This window comes from Diceros bicornis, chromosome 34, assembly GCF_020826845.1.
Source record: "Diceros bicornis minor isolate mBicDic1 chromosome 34, mDicBic1.mat.cur, whole genome shotgun sequence".
Lineage (NCBI taxonomy): Eukaryota > Metazoa > Chordata > Mammalia > Perissodactyla > Rhinocerotidae > Diceros > Diceros bicornis.
In genome coordinates this window covers 24,692,352-24,708,229 of record NC_080773.1, presented here as the reverse complement: position 1 = coordinate 24,708,229, position 15,878 = coordinate 24,692,352, and positions in this window count along the sequence as shown.

The window sequence follows — 15,878 nt, the reverse complement described above, 5'->3', positions numbered from 1 at the left end:
TCAAGTCACCAGGTCGAATCTACCTGGATTGTGTGCTGCTTTGGTGCAGAAGCTGATGCTGGTGCCAGCACTGCCCACAGAGGAGGCTGAAAGGTGTTTGCAGAGCAGGATGACCGCCCACCCAGCTAGAGTCTGTGCAGTGGGCTCTTGAATAGGTGGGGCGGGGAGGAGCCACATTCCCCAAACCAAATTTGGAAACTGGTTACCCAACAAAGGCTGTCCTGGTGAGACAAAAAGTCAGGGAGATGCCAGCTGAATACCAAAATAGCAGCATTTCCAGATTGCAACAGTTTGCGGAAGCATTTTAATCAGAACTTCCCCGAATGGAGCCTATTGGGGCCATTGCGCTGGGGATGTGCAAGTGTAACAGCTAGATCTTAGGTTAGCATGAGGGAAGCCAGCTTAGGGAAAGGAAGCAATATTGTAACTATGATCCTGACTCACTAGTCTCTGTGAATACATTCTAGCCTGCATGTAGCCTAGATGATTAAGCACCTCTCACTTTTGCAAAATACATGATCTGCTAGTTCTGTGATTCTTGCTTACATATATCTCCCAGCTGTGATAAGATGAAAACTTTGTTCTCTGAGTTCCCCAGGAACGTGATGACCTCCAGAAAGAAAAACTTTATGTTGGTATCCATCACAAATGACAGAAGAAAGAGATAATGAGGTGCCTTGAAGTTCATCACACCAGATGGTCAATATCCCTAAACCCTCTCCTTCCCTGCCCATTTCCCCTATATAACTGCCTCAAGATTCTGTATGATTTTAAGATGGTTCTTTAGGACACTAGTCTGCCATCTTCCGATTATGCTAGCTAATCGTATAAATTTTCCTTTCTCAACCACTGGCTTGTTTGCAATTGATTGGCATCAGATTGTGGCAAGCAGAATGAGCCCCTTTTTGCTCAGTTACAAAAGGGCGTTTATGTGTAAGGTGGTTGTATTAAAACCTCACCAGATCTCTGGAGAGTTCCAACTTCATGTCAGGTACTGCAGCAGGGAAGCAGCAAAGGTGATCAAGCTCGGCATTCTGGAGGAAGTTGGATCTGAGAGGAGACATCAATGATGCGTTGGAGTTATCTGGATGAGGGAGGATGGGAAGGGACAGAAAGGAGAATGTTAGTGTGAAAAACAGCAGCCAGAAAGGAGTTTTCTATGCATTTACGTGCATATGTACGAACACTTAGAAATGTGTTATTTTCTTTATGTGGATCGTTTTTTACATAAATGGTATCATACATTTGATATTCTGTGCCTTTTCACCTAGCAGTGTGTTTTGGACTTTGTTATGTTCTTGCATACATATATACCTCTTTTTAATCATAAAATATAATACGTATTCAAAAAAGTGTACAAAACTGAAATTTTCCACTCAATGATTTATTACAAAGCAAATACCCCAACCATCCTAGTCAAAAAAGGAGAACATTGCCTACATGCTAAAAATGCTCCCTTGAGCCTTTCCCAGCCACCAATCCCTCCTGCCGCCTGAAAGGGAATCACTATCCTGACACTTACGATCATCACTTCTTTGCTTTACTTTATGGTTTTACCACCTCAGTATGCATATCTAAACACTTAAGTTTAGTTTTTCCTGTTTCTTTTGGACTTTGATATAAACAGAGCCATATGATATATATTCTTTCTTTTTCGTGTGTGTGTGAGGAAGATTGGCCCTGTGCTAACATCTGCCAATCCTCCTCTTTTCGTGTGTGTGTGAGGAAGACTGGCCCTGGGCTAACATCCGTGCCCATCTTCCTCCACTTTATATGGGACGCCGCCACAGCATGGCTTGCCAAGCAGTGCGTCAGTGTGTGCCCGGGATCCAAACCGGCGAACCCCAGTCTGCCGCAGCAGAGCACGTGCACTTAACCGCTTGGGCCACCGGGCCGGCCCCATTGATATATATTCTTTAGGATATAGCTTCTTTCACTCAGTGTTACGTTTTTGAGATTCATCCACATCATTAAGCATAGCTGTAGTTCATGTCTTTTTTCGCTGTGTAGTATTCCTTTGTACTGGCTATATCGCTATATGTCCATGCTACTGTGATGGATTTCTGGGTTGTTTCCTTTTGGGGTTGTTGCAAACAATGCTGTTAAGGAAATTACTGTGTGTATTCTTTAGTGCACATGTACACACATTTTTGTTGCAATTATACGTAGGAGTGAAATTGCTGTTCACGGGATATGTATACCTTCAATCTTAATAGATAATGGCCGACTTATCTTTCAAAATAATTTTTGTCAGTTTCCATTCCCACCAGCAGTGTATAAGATTTCCCATGGCTCGTCATTCTTGCCAATATTTGGTGTTCTCAGTTTTTTCATACTAGCCAGTCTGACTGGTGTGTAGTGGCACCTCATTATGGTTTTAATTACCATTTCCCTGCTGTTTAAATAGCCTGAGCACTTTTTCATATCTTCACTGGCCATTTGGAGAACCACTTTGGTGAAAGGTCTCTTCAAGTTTCTTGAGCATTTTTCTATTGGGTTATTTATATTGTTCTTATTGATTTGTAGGAGCTTTTTATAGATTCTGGATAAAAGCCCTGTATTAACTACATATGTAGCAACTTTTTTCTATTCTATTTTGACTCTTTTAATGGTGTCTTTTAAGGAATAGATGTTCTGAATTCTAATAAACTCAAATTTATCTATTGTTTCCCTTATGGTTAGTGCTCTCTGAGTCTTGTTTAAGAAATCTTTCTTAACCTCCAGCTCATGAAGATATTCTCCAACATTAACTTCTTTAGAAGCTTTATGAATTGCCTTTCATGTTTAAACCTGTAATCCTCATGGTTTAACTTTTGTATGATGTGAAATAATGATCAAATTTTATTTTTTCTGTATGAATATACCTTTTCCCATCCTAATTAACACTGTTATTTCTACCATACTCTGGGTTGACATGTACTCTCTCTCCATTTATTTAAAACTTTTACTTCTCTCAATAATTATTTATAGGTTTTGATATAGACGTCTTGTCTTTCTTTTGTTAGATTTATTCTTAAGCACTTGAAATATCTCCATGTTATTATAAATGTTACCTTTAATTTTTTTCATTATCTATTTATTTCTTGTTAGTGTGTAAAGAATCTATTAATTGTATTCCATTAACTCAGTATCTAGCAACCTTGATAACATCACTTATTAATCCTAATAATGTATTTACAGATTCTGTGTTACCTTTTACATGCACAATCATATTTGTAAATAATGACAGCTTTACTTCTTTTCCAAACTTTTAAAAATCTTATTGCATTTTCTAGACCCTTGTATTAAATATCTATTGCTACCACAATGCTGCGTAACAAACCGCCTCAAAATTCAGTGGCTTAAAACAAGAATTTCATATTATATCTCATGAGTTATTGGGCTGGGCTCAGCAAATATGTAAGGGAGTTGGCTGGCTATTGACTTATCTAGGCTAGCTTGAGCTGGGACCGCTGGAGTGATTCAGCTCTGATTGACACATCTCATTTCCCAGCAGATTAGCCTAGACATGTCCTCATGGTGATAGCAGAAGTGTAAGAGGGCAAGCAATAACAAAAAAGGTCTTTTGAAGCCCAGGCTCTGAATTGGCACACCAGCCCAGATTCAAGGGGTAGGAGAGTAGATTATTGCCTCCTTAGCAAGAGGAACTGCAGACTCACATTGCAAAGATGGTGGATATAGGAAAAATTGAAGACTTGGGACCATTAATGCTCTTAATCTACTCAAACTTTAAATTGAATTTGACTAGAAGGGATGGTAGTGGGCATCCTTGTCTTATTCCTGAGCTCCAAGGAAAAGCCTTCAACATTTTATCATTAAGTCTGATGTTTGCTGTAAGCTTTTTTGTAAATAACCTTTATGAAAACAAGAATGTTCCTTCCTAATCCTAGTTTCCTAAGAGTTGAGGTTTTTTTTAATGAATGGCTATTGGGTTTTATCAAATATTTCTGCAAATAGTGAGATAATCATATGATTTTTATTCTTTATTATGTTATCACTGATTGATTTTTTACTTTTAAACTCCCATGAGGGCCGGCCCCGTGGCTTAGTGGTTAAGTGCGCGCGCTCCGCTGCTGGCGGCCCGGGTTCGGATCCCCGGCGCACACCGACGTACCGCTTCTCCGGTCATACTGAGGCCGCATCCCACATACAGCAACTAGAAGGATGTGCAGCTATGACATACAAGTATCTACTGGGGCTTTGGGGGGAAAAATATCTAAACTCCCATGAATTACTAGACTAAATTCAGCTCAGTTGTGATGTAATATTGCTTTTATATATTGATGGATTTGATTTGCTAATATCTGGTTTGGGACATTTGCATCAATGTCCATGAACGACATTGGTGTGTGATTTTCTTTTTCATAATTCCCTTGCCAGATTTTGGGGTTAAGGTTATGCTAGTCTTGCCACTTTTTCTATTCTGGAAGACTTTATGCAAGATTAGTAGTAATTATTTCTTAAACGTTTGGTACAATTCACAAGTGAAATCATCCAGGCCAGAAGTTTTCTTTGGAAGAAAGTTACTAATGACAGGAGCAATTTGTTTGAAAGTTATAGGACAATTCAAAGTTTCTCTTTCTACTCGTGTGAGTTTTGTACAATATGAGTAGAAGCGGTGATAACAAACATCCTTGTCTTGTTCCCAACCTCAAGAGAAAAGCATTCATATTTCACCGTTGAGTGTAGTGTTAGCTGTGGGTTTAAGGAAGCTGTGAATTAAGGAAGTTACCCTCTATTCCTAGCTTTCCCATCAGTTTTTGCCATTGTTCTAAAATATTTTCCTTTTACATATTATAAATCCCACAATACATTGCTGTTATTGTTGCTATTAAGCAGTCAATAGTCTCTTATATTTGCCTACATATTCACCCTTTCAAGTGTTCTCTATTCTTTCTTGCATATCTCTGCTCGCATCTAGGGTAATTTTCCTTCAGCTGAAACATTTTCCTTTAATATTTTTTGCAGTGCAGGTCTGTTGATGACAAATCCTCCCACCTTGTCTTTGTCTGATAGCATTATTATTTCACCTTCATTTTTTATTATTTATTTTTATTAAGGTGGAATTCACATAACATAAAACTAGCCATATTAAAGTGAAAAATTCGGTGGCGTTTAGTACATTCACAATGCTGTGCAACTGCTTTAAGTGGTCCTAATAGTCCCTTATATTTGCCCAAGTCCCCATTTCTCCCTCTTTCCAGCCCCATTCGTAATGTCTAATCTACTTTCTGTCTCAATGAATTTTCCTATTATGTTATGATAGATACTTTATGTAAGTGGAATCATACAACATTTGTCCTTTCGTGTCTGGCTTATTTAACTTAACATAATGTTTTCAAAGCTCACTCATGTTGTAGCATATATCAGAATTTCATTCCTTTTTATGGACATATAATATTCCATTGTATGGATATACCATACAATGTCTGGATCACCTTGTAGTGACCCAACTCCCTCTTCACCATCTCTCATGCCCGTGTCACTGCATGTGGAGACCTACAGGCAACCTTTTTTTTTGGTGAGGAAGATCGGCCCTGAGCTAACATCTGCCAATCCTCCTCTTTTTTTCGCTGAGGAAGACTGGCCGTAGGCTAACATCCATGCCCATCTTCCTCCACTTTATATGGGACGCCGCCACAGCATGGCTTGCCAAGTCATCACATGATGGCTTGCCAAGTGCATCAGTGCGCGCCTGGGATCCAAACCAGCGAACCCCGGGCCGCCGCAGCAGAGCACACGCACTTAACCACTTGCACCACCAGGCGGGCCCCCCAGGCAGCCTTTGAATTCAGACCACAGCCTCACCCACGGAGCCTTGCATCTTCCACCTTCTCGCATTGTGACAGTGCCTGTTAACCCCTAAGGGAGCCGACTGGCACCGATTCCTTTCCAGAGTTTCCCATTTAGAGTATTTTATTCCAATCCATACTTCCAATCCATCACCTTGGCACCTGGATATTCTCCTTACGTGGAAAATTTATTTCAGTGTGTTTATTAGATCGTTTTGGTTAACTTTACCTGCATCTTCTCGCCCCTGCATCTATGCAAGCAATTAACTTGCACTGCATGCATCCCTGAGGCTCAACTCCCTGTCTCTTCACAGCCTCCAAAATAAACCACTCGCACAAAAGCAGACTTTACTAGGGGCCGGCCCGGTGGCGCAAGCAGTTGAGTGCGCGCGCTCCGCTGCGGCGGCCCGGGGTTCGCTGGTTCGGATCCCGGGCGCGCACCGACGCACTGCTTGGTAAGCCATGCTGTGGCGGCGTCCCATATAAAGTGGAGGAAGATGGGCACCGATGTTAGCCCAGGGCCGTCTTCCTCAGCAAAAAAAAAAAAAAAGAGGAGGATTGGCGGATGTTAGCTCAGGGCTGATCGCCTCACAAAAAAAAAAAAAAAAAGCAGACTTTACTAAAGGCTTAGTAGGGCACACTGAGGTTGGGAGAGGGGCCTTACCTCACCTATCCCAGAGTGAAAAGACTTTAAAATTCCTATTAACCGTGTTCCTTTCTCCCAAAGTCTTGTCTCAGTTTCCTTTCCTCCCCCTTCACCTGTGAAGTTGTTCCATGCAGCCTTCAGCCTCACTGGCTCCTCTCCCCTTTGCAGTTCCTGTCCCTAAACCCCCACAGAGGCCATAAAACCAAGGTCCGTGAATTAACAGTGTCCAACTGCACCACCACGTAACAGTCGTCTTTACTTAGGGTCTTACCCCTCACTCCTGAACAGCTTATTGGTGTGTTTTTTTTCCCCTAAACAACATTGTTATCTCCCTAGAATACTCCTCCCATAGCTCCCTCTTGTTACATCTGGGCCATCTTAACACGGCTCACCTCCATCTCTCTACTCCTGCTGACTTGCAGTCCCCTGCTAATGCTCTGTCTTCCTCTCCTCCCCCCTTCCCCTGACTTCTGGTTTCTGTCATGACCAGAAGCTGATTTTCTCGATGTTCCTCCTCTACACCCTCCTCCTCTGCCTCTTCATCCCAGGTCTCTTCTTGGAAGGCGCAGTCACCAGCCTCAGACGTATGGTGACCAAAGCCGGGAGGCCAGCGACTCCAAATCTCGCTTCCTCAACACCCCAGGCCTTCTCTGAGTCGCCCTGCCCTACATCTTTCCTTCTGTCCCTATCCTTCCCCTCATTCCTCTGCTGTCTGCCCCAGCCTGCCCCTCTGACAGCTCACTGGTGGTTCCCCACTCTGAGCCCCCTCCCCAACTCTCTCACCCATCCCCATCCACAGCTCTCTGCCTGGGCCTCGCTGGACCTGTGGCGACAGGCAGGAGGCCACGTGCTCTAGTCCCCTGGCCTGGGCCTGGGCACCATCATCAACTTGTCCTCCTGCAAGGCTGGAGGCAAAAAGTATGTCCAGGTGGCCTCCTCGATGGCCCTGGCCAACCTGGTGACCTCATTGCTGGCCACATCCATCATCTTTATAGCGCTGGGATTCTGGGCCACCACCAGTGGCCACACCTGTGTTGAGACGTGAGTAATCACAGCCTTGCAGGTCCAAGAAGAGATCCCCCTCCCTCTACCTTAGCAAGCCCCCAGCCTCATGGATCTTCAAACTCAACCCTCTCCAACAATAATAGTCATAACAATAATATCACATTTGTTCTCAGAAAAAACAGTCAAAAAGGGAATATTCTAACATCCACCACTTTATAGATAATAGTCTCAGAGACGTGACTGTCCAAAGGTTTCCATAAATTGCAAATGATGTAAAGAAGATTTCAAAATCAGTTGTTTAACTCACAGAGAAGGCTGTTACAGCATTCTGAGCCACAATCAGTGGTTATTGGCCTACACTGCAAATTAGAATCATTTGAGGAGGCTTAGAAAACATTTAGGTCTGAGTCTCACCCCCAGAGATTCTGATTTACTTGGCCTGGGGTGCGTTCAGGCATTGGGATTTTTAAAAGCTCCAAGGTAGGATTTTCCTTCCAGTTAGGCTGTTGAAGGACGCAAAAGATCATGCTTTCGAGGTAGCAACTTTTTAAACGGATAGCAATGTTTAAATGGTAGCAATTTTTTAAATGGATAAAATAAAATCCTACTTTCCTGTAAAGTTATTGAAGAGCAATGGACACAAAGAAGCCTTAATGAACTAAATCCTAGAGAGTAATAAGCCCATCGTCAGTGAGAAAAGAGCCATGAACGCATTTATATCTGGAGGTAAGTGGCTAATCTGGGTGCCTGTGGGTGGAGGGGAGCAGGTCTGTCATAGATGGAGAGACTTTGCACAGATAAGAATAAACCATCCAAGCATTTAGTGACAGTATGGGCTGTCAATAGATATTGGAATCTCAAAGAGACAGCAAGATAAATCAATTCCTTGACCCAACCGTTATCCTCACTCTATTCCTAGGAATTGTGTCGAGGAAGTGGCAGACGCTGCCGTGGAGTCAGGGCTCGCAAGCAGAGGGAGGATGTAAAGTCTTATGGTGCTCAGATTTATGGCCCCACAGGGGTCGAATACAAAGACGAACCAAAAACATCTAAAGCTACAATCCAACTATTCCAACTCAAATTATGACAACCTCAAAGGAATTAGTCCCTGCTGGGGGGTGCAGGAAGTTGGAGGCATGGCTCAAGGGCAAAGTGAGCTTTCCTTAATCCCATATAAAGGCAGAGAACAGCTTAACTAATTAAAACTGCCACCCAGCCCCAGCTCAACTCCACTCTTAGAAAAATCTAAATAATTAGCCCTCATCCTAGTTGCCTGTTGGAATAAAAGGCTTAAATTTATTGAGACTAAACAAAATAAAGCAAATACTATACCTTTCTCCTTTGTTCTTCTATATACAATGTCCAGCATAAAATAAAAAATATCTCAAGACATTCCAAAAACCAGGAAAATGTAACCCATAGCCAAGAGGAAAAAGAAGACCCAAATATCATCCAGACATTAGAATGAACAAAGAAGAACTTTAAAACAATCGTTATAAATATGTTAAGAAATTGAACAGAAAAGAAGAATGAAGTGTGTGAAGATAATGGGGATATTTTAGGAAAGATATGAAAACTCTAAAAATTAACCCAGTGGATATTCTAGAACTTAAAAAGTAAATGAAATGAAAGTTTCACTGGATGTATTTAATATGGATTGGAACCAGCAGAAGAAGGGATCAGTCAACTTGAAGACAGCTAAATAGAAGCTATACAAAGTGAAGCACAGAGAGAAAAAAAAAAAAAAATAAGGAAACCTGAGCAACAGGATCAGTGACCTGTAAGACTAAAATACGTACAATTGGAGAGAGAATTGGGGCAAAAATTTATTTTACATAGTGGGCAAATTTTTTCCAAATTTTATTAAAAACATCAGCCCACAGATCCCAGAAGCTCAGAAAACCCCAACCAGGATAAACACAGAGAAGATCACACCTTGGCACATCGTGGTCATATTTCTGAAAGCCAAGTATAAATAGAAAATGTTTACAGAAATGAAAAAATTAAAAAGTACATTGCACCTAGTGGAACAATGATAGGAATGATGGCTAAGTTATCGTCAGAAACAATGGAAGTCAGAAGACAATAGAATAAAACATTTTAGAATGCTGAAAGGATCTGGCAACTTAGAGTTGTATATTCAGCAAAAGTATCCTTAAACGATGACAGTGAAATGAAGACATTTTCAGATAAAGTTGAGAGAATTAATCACCAGCAAATCTATACCAAGAGAATACTAAATGAAATTCTTTTTTTTTTAATGTTTTATTTATTTATTTATTTTTTCCCCCAAAGCCCCAGTAGATAGCTGTATGTCGTAGATGCAAATCCTTCTAGTTGCTGTACGTGGGACGCAGCCTCAGCATGACCTGAGAAGTGGTGTGTCGGTGCGCGCCTGGGATCCAAACCCCGGCCGCCAGCAGCAGAGCGCACGCACCCAACCACTAAGCCATGGGGCCGGCCCTAAAGGAAATTCCTGCAGCTGAACGGTAATACTTGGGTTTGTATTTAGATTTCCTAAAAATATACAGTTGAAAAAGTAGTTTCACAAAGCCAAGTTGTTCCAAACACACTTAATTGTTTTCCAATAACCAAATAACCTAGCTTTTTAAATTTAAATTAATTAAAATTAAATAAAATTTAAAATTCAGTTCCTCAGTCATGTTAGCCACATTTCAAGTACTCATAGCCACATCTTCTTAGTGGCCTCTATGTTAGACAGCACAGCTTTTGAGTGTCTTGACATGAATACAGCCATGTTTGGCCATTCCATGGCCCTACAGCCACCAGCACACAAAGAAATATAAAGCTGCTTTCTGTGTGGTGGGAACTGGCCCTTCTCCCACGGAGATAGTTGCAATTTGTAAGATTACAAGGCTCTTTGGGCGTCATAGTTCAGGATGGACTGGCCATCTGTGCCGGGCTGGGACGATAGCCAGGGGACTCAGGGCATGTACGCAACTGAAAACCATTTGTGCGTGGGAACACCAAATGCTGACTCTGCAAACTCTGCAAATGCTTACTCTGGAGATTACCGATGCTATATAAACTGCTGGAAACTGAGGCCTGGTGAGAGTCTCACCTGTGGAGGGGAGGCCTTGCCCAAGACCTCTGACGACTGGACTCCCGCCCAGCCTAGCCGTGTCAATCGAAGGAACTCTCCCCTGCAGAGGGGCGTGGATGTTGTGAGCAACCGATCCGATGTTTCTGTCTCGGTCGACCTGGTGTTTCTCTTTTCGGTTGATTTGTGTTATTTCCCTTCAGTCGATCTGGTGTTTCCCTTTCCGATCGATCTGATGTTTTTCTCTCTTATTATTTGACCTATTTGAATCTGCTTCTATCTTGGTCAATCTGGTGTTTCCCTTTCCGATCAATTTGTGTCATTTCCCTCATGTATTTGACCTATTCAGATCTGTTTGCAGATTATCGCCTTTACTCTCCTCTATATAATAAAATATACATTCAGTCCATTCGTTTGGGTTGGAAAGTTTCTTTTTGTGTCTCCAATCGAATCCACCGAACCTCTCAAAACATCAAGTAATCACCAAAAACAAAATAATAAGAGGTTCACCTCAAAAGGCAATAGAGAAGATAAAATGAAAACAAAAAATTATTTGATAAATACCAAAAAGAGGCAGAAAATGAGGAAAAATGAATAGAAGAGACAAAAAGAAACAAAGAGCAAGAAGGTAGACATAAACCAAATCATATTGGTAATTACATCGAATCACCACCCCTCTTAAAAGGCAGTGATTATCAGACTAGATAATGCAAGACTCAAATATATCCTGTTTACAAGAGATGTTCTGTATAAAGACACAGATAGGCTTGAAGTAAGAGAATGGAAAAATACACCACGCAAACAAATAATCATAAGAAAGCTAGTGTGGCTATATTGATATCAAACAAAGTCAAGAAAAGTAACACCAGAGATTAAGGAGAGCATTTTGTAATGATAAAAGGGTCAATTCAGCCGGAAGACTGAATTATATAAATGTTTATGCACCTCCTAACAGAGTCTCAAAACAAAGAAAAAAATTTAAAACTAAAGAAAGAAACAGATAGGGCTGGCCCCATGGCTTAGCAGTTAACTGTGCGCGCTCCGCAACTGGCGGCCCAGGTTCGCATCCTGGGCGCGCACCGACGCACTGCTTCTCCGGCCATGCTGAGGCCACATCCCACACACAGGAACTAGAAGGATGTGCAGCTATGACATACAACTATCGCCTGGGGCTTTGGGGGAAATAAATAAATAAATAAATAAATAAATAAATAAATAAATAAATAAAACAGATAAATCCATAATCATAGTTGGGGATTTCAACGATTCCCTCTCACTAACTGATAAAAAAGAAAGAAAGAAAATACAGACTTAAAATATTAGAAATTAAAAAAGGGAGCATCATTATGGATCCTGTAGACATTAAATGTATAATGATGAAATGTTACGATCAAACTTATACCAACAAATTCAATAACTTAAAGGAAATGGACAAACTCCTTGAGAGGCACAAATTATCAAGACGGACACAAGAAGAAATAGAAAATCTAAATGGCCCCCTATTTCTGGGTTTAAAACTTAAATTTATAATTTAAAACTTTCCCACCAAGACAATCCTAGGCCTATGTGACTTCACTGGTGAATTCTATCTAACATTCAAGGAAGATGTAATACCAATCCAACACAAAATCTTCCAGGTAATAAAGGAAGATGAAACACTTCCCAACTCTCTTTTTGAGGCCAGCATAACTCTGACAGCAAAACACCTCAAGGGCATTATGAGAAAAGAAAATTACAAAACAACACCCTTCATCAACATAGATGAAAAAATTCTTAACAAAGTATTAGCAAATTTAATCCATAATACATAAAACAAACAAAACACATTGTGAGTAAGAGGGTTTATCCCAGAAATTAGCTGATCAATGTAACCCACTACATTAACAGATTAAGGAGAGGAACAACTTGACAAAATTCAACACCTATTCAGGGGAAAAAAAAAGCAAACAAACTAGAAATAAAACAGAACTTACTCCATCAGCTAAGGTAGAGTTTCTCTACTTTGACACTATTGGAATTTTGTGCCAGATAATTCTTTGCTGGAGATGGAGGGCGCTGTCCTGTGCATTGTACGATGTCGAGCAGCATCCCCAGCCTCAACGCGCCCCTCCAACTTCAATTGTGATGACCCAAATGTCTATCAGGAGGTGAACAGATAACAAATCTTAGTAAATTCATTCAACCAACAGAATACTATTCATCAACAAAAAGGAATGAACTATGGACACGTGCAACAACATGGATGAATTTCAGGCATTGTATTGAATGTAACAAGCCAGACACAAAAGACTACACATTGTATGAATCTATATGAAATCCAAGAACACAAAACGAATATGTATGGAAGGAAATCAATAGTTGCCTCTGTAGCGGAGGGAAAACACTGGAAAGAGGCCCAAAGTGACTCTCTGGACTGATGGAAATATTCTGTGTCTTGACTGGGGTCTTGGTTACACGGGTCATTTGTCAAAACTCATTGAAGTGTACATTTAATATCTGCGCTTTTTATTGTCTGTAAATTATAGCTCAATATGGGCCAGCCCCGTGGCTTAGTGGTTAAGTGCGCGCGCTCCGCTGCTGGCAGCCCTGGCCCGGATCCGGGCGCGCACCAACGCACCGCTTCTCCGGCCATGCTGAGGCCGCATCCCATGTACAGCAACTGGAAGGATGTGCAGCTATGACATGCAACTGTCTACTGGGGCTTTGGGGGAAAAATAAATAAATAAAATTAAAAAAAAAATTATAGCTCAATAAAAACCGAGTCTCATATTTTTTAAAAAGGCTCCTGAGTGATTCCAATGAGCAGCCTAGACTGAGGACCACTATCTCCTAGGGCAGCGCTGTCCACTAGGCCTCTTTGTGATGTCGGAAGCCCTCTACACCTGCACCGTCCAGTACAGTAGCCACCAGCACATGTGGCTGTAGAGCACTGAAAATGTTGCGAATGCGACCGAATATGGCAAATATGACTGAGGAACTGAATTTTTAATTTTATATAATTGTAATTAATTTTCATAAAAATAGCCATACGTGTCTAATGGCTATCATATTGGACAGGGCGGCCCTAGAAGAACTGCCATCTGAGCCCCCTGCCCTTCGTTAGACAGAGCTTCTCAAACTGTAAAGGGCCTTATGAATCTTCTGGGGCTCTGAATCAGTAAATCTGGGCTGGGTCTAAGATTCCGCATTTCTGACAAGTTCCTGACAACAGCAGGTGATGCTGCTGTTTCACAGAGCCCACTTTGAATGACAAGGCTACAGAGAAGAGAAGTTTTCTAATCAAGAGAGTAGAATACAGTTGAGAATTTGGCAGCATTTCGTTAAATTAAGCAAGCACAGTACGTATGGCCCAATGACCCCATTCCCAAGTGTATATCCCAGACAACTTCTCACACAGCCCTGCAAATGGACGGTCACCATGGCAATGTTTGTGATCACAGGAGGTGGGGTCATTATTCGGGAAATCAAACATAAAACGTGGATTGTAAATGCGTGTTACACAGTAGAGTGCAGTAGTCAGAAACAACAAACTACATTCAACATCCAGCAACGTAGAGATGTCGCCAAAAACTTGAGGGGAAAAAATAACAGACAAAACTATTTACAGCACAATGACACTTAAGTAATGACACACACAAAACAACATATTTTTTCACAAAGAAATGCCCATATTTAACGTTACTGGTCAAGCACACGAAAGTGAGTAGCTATAGAAGCAGGAGAAAGAATAAAATTCAGAGATGAAGGAAGAAAAAGATTAAACAGATTTTGCTCTGCCAATTGAGGAAAATGTATTATGAATGGGTTTGATTAACACAGCACTCCAAACTTGAGGTCCAAAAAGAGAAAATTCTGAGTGTCTTAGTTTTCTAGGGCTGCATAACGAAGTACCACCAACTGGGGAACTAAAACAGGAAATTTATTGTCTCTCAGATCTGGAGGCTAGAAGTGTGAGCTCAAGGTGCTGGCAGAGTTGGTTCCTTCTGAGGGTGATGAGGAAGAATCTGTTCCATGCCTCCCCGCTAGCTTCTAGTGGTTTGCTGGTATCCTCTCCCTTCTGCCAATCCCAGGCCACCCACTTCACCAGTGGTGGCGCCTCCAGGGCCACATTGCCTCTGAATGCTCTGAAAAGCCACTGTCCAAAAAGATGCCCTTGGTGCCCCTCAAGCACTTCCAGTGGTCTTCGCACCACTTGATACAGTCCGACTTCACATCGCAGGAGAGAAACAGCGGAGCTCATCGAGGGGGTTCAACGCCCTTGGACAGGGGGCCGAACCTGGACTCCTTATGTCAGTCCAGCCCGCCCTAGAGTAGGAGCAGTCAGGGCTCTTCCTGGCTCAGCCTGCCTCCCCTTGCCTCCCTGACTTCCGCATCGTCCATGAGGAGTGCCAGCCTTCAAGGCAGGTGAGCTGGGCTTTGATAGCCATAGACAACAGTGACAAGCACAGGGAGACCAAGGGGGAAAATCTGCACAAGAAATCTGTTCAGTAACTGGTGGACACCACTCACTTTTCCAAGGCAGCAAATCCGTCCCATAACTGTCAGCATTAGTGCCCATTTTGCTACAAGAATAGCTGGTTCTGCCAGAAAGGAGGGGCAGGGGCGCGTGGAAAACTTGCCTAGCAACCGGTGACGTCACTCATTTGGCCTCAGAAGGAAATCGACGACCTGGGATCTCTTCCCTCTCCTGGAATAGTACCAATTCTGCTAAGTGGAACGCCCTACTCTGGGATTGGAGAACGCAGAAGAAATCAACTCAGCTGCTCACAGGGTTGGACCTAGTGCCCCCCTCTTCCTATGAAGTGGGGGCACCATTTTGGCATAATGGTGATGGGCATCATAGCACTTTCCAGGATCCAACGCTCCCAGTTATCATGGAGATAAACAGTGTTCTCTCCAACCCTCCACCTCCCCACCAAACTGGATCAGTGGAGTGGCTAACTTCTCCGGGACTGTCCTCTCAGAACGGGTCTGGGACAACAATAAATAAATCAGTCAATAAATTGGTCCAATGCGACCCAAGCCCAGGCTGTGGACCTAGCGTTCCTTTTGTGAGCAGCCCAGATGTCAGCCTCCTCCCACACACGCATCTTCCAAATCGCCAACCTCTGGTGAACTGAGTGTCCAGTCTGGGGACCCCAATCCCTCTCTGCCTTGGGGACACAGATACTGAGTTTCTAGACCCCTCCTTGTCCCGGAGTTGAGCCAAACCGCGGGGGAACTTTGCAGCAATCAGTATCACTTAATCTAGAAAGCGTGTTAATCCCTAAATCTAACTTGGTAATTGGTGACCAAACTCAGTCTGTCCCATAACGATCATCTCACTACTACTACCTAGAGGACAGCATGCCTAGAACAGCACTGGCATGGAGGT